The sequence below is a fragment of the Schistocerca gregaria genome, unplaced genomic scaffold, assembly GCF_023897955.1.
Source record: "Schistocerca gregaria isolate iqSchGreg1 unplaced genomic scaffold, iqSchGreg1.2 ptg000263l, whole genome shotgun sequence".
NCBI classification, from domain to species: Eukaryota; Metazoa; Arthropoda; class Insecta; order Orthoptera; family Acrididae; genus Schistocerca; species Schistocerca gregaria.
Window position 1 is genome coordinate 40,001 of NW_026061766.1, and position 5,000 is coordinate 45,000.

The 5,000-nt window shown below is 51.8% G+C and overlaps 1 non-coding gene across 1 annotated transcript in view; it reads right to left on the reverse strand.

Annotated features, from left to right (window-relative positions):
* Positions 1-1,729, reverse strand: part of LOC126305169 (small subunit ribosomal RNA) — a 1,893-nt gene extending 164 nt beyond the window's left edge. The window contains exon 1 of the ribosomal RNA XR_007553319.1: positions 1-1,729. This exon is cut by the window's left edge and continues 164 nt beyond it. This is a non-coding gene — a ribosomal RNA (small subunit ribosomal RNA).
* Between the last annotated feature and the right edge of the window lie 3,271 nt (positions 1,730-5,000).

Here is a 5,000-nt window from a genome sequence, read left to right on the forward strand (position 1 = left end):
GCGGTGTGTACAAAGGGCAGGGACGTAATCAACGCGAGCTTATGACTCGCGCTTACTGGGAATTCCTCGTTCATGGGGAACAATTGCAAGCCCCAATCCCTAGCACGAAGGAGGTTCAGCGGGTTACCCCGACCTTTCGGCCTAGGAAGACACGCTGATTCCTTCAGTGTAGCGCGCGTGCGGCCCAGAACATCTAAGGGCATCACAGACCTGTTATTGCTCAATCTCGTGCGGCTAGAAGCCGCCTGTCCCTCTAAGAAGAAAAGTAATCGCTGACAGCACGAAGGATGTCACGCGACTAGTTAGCAGGCTAGAGTCTCGTTCGTTATCGGAATTAACCAGACAAATCGCTCCACCAACTAAGAACGGCCATGCACCACCACCCACCGAATCAAGAAAGAGCTATCAATCTGTCAATCCTTCCGGTGTCCGGGCCTGGTGAGGTTTCCCGTGTTGAGTCAAATTAAGCCGCAGGCTCCACTCCTGGTGGTGCCCTTCCGTCAATTCCTTTAAGTTTCAGCTTTGCAACCATACTTCCCCCGGAACCCAAAAGCTTTGGTTTCCCGGAGGCTGCCCGCCGAGTCATCGGAGGAACTGCGGCGGATCGCTGGCTGGCATCGTTTATGGTTAGAACTAGGGCGGTATCTGATCGCCTTCGAACCTCTAACTTTCGTTCTTGATTAATGAAAACATACTTGGCAAATGCTTTCGCTTCTGTTCGTCTTGCGACGATCCAAGAATTTCACCTCTAACGTCGCAATACGAATGCCCCCGCCTGTCCCTATTAATCATTACCTCGGGTTCCGAAAACCAACAAAATAGAACCGAGGTCCTATTCCATTATTCCATGCACACAGTATTCAGGCGGGCTTGCCTGCTTTAAGCACTCTAATTTGTTCAAAGTAAACGTGCCGGCCCACCGAGACACTCAACAAAGAGCACCCTGGTAGGATTTAAACGGGGTCCGCCTCGGGACGCGAAAGCACCCCTTCGGCTCGCCCCACCGGCAGGACGTCCCACGATACATGCCAGTTAAACACCGACGGGCGGTGAACCAACAGCGTGGGACACAAATCCAACTACGAGCTTTTTAACCGCAACAACTTTAATATACGCTATTGGAGCTGGAATTACCGCGGCTGCTGGCACCAGACTTGCCCTCCAATAGATACTCGTTAAAGGATTTAAAGTGTACTCATTCCGATTACGGGGCCTCGGATGAGTCCCGTATCGTTATTTTTCGTCACTACCTCCCCGTGCCGGGAGTGGGTAATTTGCGCGCCTGCTGCCTTCCTTGGATGTGGTAGCCGTTTCTCAGGCTCCCTCTCCGGAATCGAACCCTGATTCCCCGTTACCCGTTACAACCATGGTAGGCGCAGAACCTACCATCGACAGTTGATAAGGCAGACATTTGAAAGATGCGTCGCCGGTACGAGGACCGTGCGATCAGCCCAAAGTTATTCAGAGTCACCAAGGCAAACGGACCAGACAAGCCAATCCGATTGGTTTTGATCTAATAAAAGCGTCCCTTCCATCTCTGGTCGGGACTCTGTTTGCATGTATTAGCTCTAGAATTACCACAGTTATCCAAGTAACGTGGGTACGATCTAAGGAACCATAACTGATTTAATGAGCCATTCGCGGTTTCACCTTAATGCGGCTTGTACTGAGACATGCATGGCTTAATCTTTGAGACAAGCATATGACTACTGGCAGGATCAACCAGGGAGCTGCGTCAACTAGAGCTGAGCAGCCGGCCGCCCGGGAGTGTGTCCCGGGGGCCCGCGCGAACACGCAAGCGTCCGCTCAATTATTCTGCAAACAGGAGGAGGCCGAGCTCCCCTGCACGATACACCTCGAAACCCTCTCAGGTCCCGGCGGCGCGCAGCGCCGTCCTAGGTACTTGGTCGGTTTCGAGAGAGGCGCAATCGCCCGGAGTTAGGCGAGTAGACGGTTTTAGTGCGAACACCCTTGCTCCCAACTGAGCTTGCCGCTGCCGACAGAGGCCCGGGAGCGTGCTGTCGTGGCATTGCCGGCGGGAGACAACACGCGCCACCTATGGTGACCGGCAGCTCCAACGCCAGCGCCACACAAGGGCAAAGCCCCACTTGGGTGCAGAAGCGAACTCTCCCAGCACAGCGCACGCGCCAACACGTCCGCACAACTGCGATACAAACCACCTGCGAGAACCGCTGGGGCGACCGAGCAGCAGACGGCGTCGCGGCGCCGAGTGCCAGGCGGCGGCGCATCCTCAACGCACACAGTCCTCAATCAGACCAGCACACTGCAGATGTCCACCGCGCTTCGCACCGGGCTCGGCTGAACCAACTTTGGCCGCCAGGCGCCGCGTGCAGGGTGCGCCGCAGCGTAGCTGCGCCGCCTGCCGGGCCCGTCGGCTGGCGCTCCTGCCACTCGGCGCCCCCCACCAGCCGCCTGTTGCGCGTGCGCCCACGCAGCGCGCGGCCAACACGCCGGGCGGCCCCCCTTCACCGGCCGGGAACAGTCCCACCAAGCCACCGCCGCGTATCGCTTCATACCCACATGGGCCTAGTCACGCGTGTGGATGTGGCGGGTACCGCTGAAACAACCGGTTAATAGCTGTACCAATCGTCGCCATCACAGATTCACCTCCAGCGTGAACAACCGCTCAACAACGGATTTCCAGTTCATTTGCGTATCTTGGGCAGTAAACGTAGATGTCCACCTACATTTGCGAATTCAACAATTCTTGCATGCCAGGATGTCATGTGTCACGACACGCTACATCAGACCACATACACACTGCGACATGTGCAGAAGAGAACACGTGGAAGGTGGCCCGCGCACGTATGCGATGTACCTTCCGCGATCCACTGTCAACCGGCATCTGCGGCATGTCCCAGATATGGAACGCGGTCCACCAGGGTAGCACTTTGTGTGAGGCAATACGACAAAGTCGGAATACACGCGTCACTACATCAGACGGCTCACGCTGACCTGACCTGACCTGACTCACCGCACCACCACCCCCAGCGACCCAGGGTGACATACAATGCGTTCGTACGTTCCTCCCACACGCCTCTACGGCGTACCACAGTGCAACCTAGCTGTTATTGGGAGACGAGACAAGTAGCATCAAGCACAACATATGGAAATTGAGATTCGACACCGTTGGGCACAGCCAGCGTACGGTCACACGTATCACACTACTTCACTCTGTACGTAACGACCGATGATCGGTACAGCGTGTGGGTTACGCGTACGACATCAGCGGACAATGGACACAGACCATACCACGACGTACACTGAGGGCGTCGACATCTGAATGCAACTGAACAGCTGCGAGGCTCATTTAACACTCAAACGCCAGACCGACCAGCTTGAGAGGACAGAGACACAAAGAGGGGGACAGAGGGGGACAGAGGGGGGGGAGGGGGGGGGTCGGCGATATAGTCCTATTGCAGTACAATTGACAGTGGATAGCAGGAATATGTGGAAAGTAAGCAACACTCGCAAGACATCTACATGAGGATAACAACGACACCAGAGATTCCGAGCAGTGAACTATGTTAGGCAAAGGGACAACGTGGGTTAGGTTAAGGGACAACGTGGGTTAGGTTAAGGGACAACGTGGGTTAGGTTAAGGGACAACGTGGGTTAGGTTAAGGGACAACGTGGGTTAGGTTAAGGGACAACGTGGGTTAGGTTAAGGGACAACGTGGGTTAGGTTAAGGGACAACGTGGGTTAGGTTAAGGGACAACGTGGGTTAGGTTAAGGGACAACGTGGGTTAGGTTAAGGGACAACGTCGGTTAGGTTAAGGGACAACGTGGGTTAGGTTAAGGGACAACGTGGGTTAGGTTAAGGGACAACGTGGGTTAGGTTAAGGGACAACGTGGGTTAGGTTAAGGGACAACGTGGGTTAGGTTAAGGGACAACGTGGGTTAGGTTAAGGGACAACGTGGGTTAGGTTAAGGGACAACTTGAGTTAGGTTAAGGGACAACTTGAGTTAGGTTAAGGGACAACTTGAGTTAGGTTAAGGGACAACTTGAGTTAGGTTAAGGGACAACTTGAGTTAGGTTAAGGGACAACTTGAGTTAGGTTAAGGGACAACTTGAGTTAGGTTAAGGGACAAATTGAGTTAGGTTAAGGGACAAATTGAGTTAGGTTAAGGGACAAATTGAGTTAGGTTAAGGGACAAATTGAGTTAGGTTAAGGGACAAATTGAGTTAGGTTAAGGGACAAATTGAGTTAGGTTAAGGGACAAATTGAGTTAGGTTAAGGGACAACTTGAGTTAGGTTAAGGGACAAATTGAGTTAGGTTAAGGGACAACTTGAGTTAGGTTAAGGGACAACTTGAGTTAGGTTAAGGGACAACTTGAGTTAGGTTAAGGGACAACTTGAGTTAGGTTAAGGGACAACTTGAGTTAGGTTAAGGGACAACTTGAGTTAGGTTAAGGGACAAATTGAGTTAGGTTAAGGGACAAATTGAGTTAGGTTAAGGGACAAATTGAGTTAGGTTAAGGGACAACTTGAGTTAGGTTAAGGGACAACTTGAGTTAGGTTAAGGGACAACTTGAGTTAGGTTAAGGGACAACTTGAGTTAGGTTAAGGGACAACTTGAGTTAGGTTAAGGGACAACTTGAGTTAGGTTAAGGGACAACTTGAGTTAGGTTAAGGGACAACTTGAGTTAGGTTAAGGGACAAATTGAGTTAGGTTAAGGGACAAATTGAGTTAGGTTAAGGGACAAATTGAGTTAGGTTAAGGGACAACTTGAGTTAGGTTAAGGGACAAATTGAGTTAGGTTAAGGGACAACTTGAGTTAGGTTAAGGGACAACTTGAGTTAGGTTAAGGGACAACTTGAGTACACACGCGAGACAGATTAAGGGACAACTTGAGTTAGGTTAAGGGACAACTTGAGTTAGGTTAAGGGACAACTTGAGTTAGGTTAAGGGACAACTTGAGTTAGGTTAAGGGACAACTTGAGTTAGGTTAAGGGACAAATTGAGTTAGGTTAAG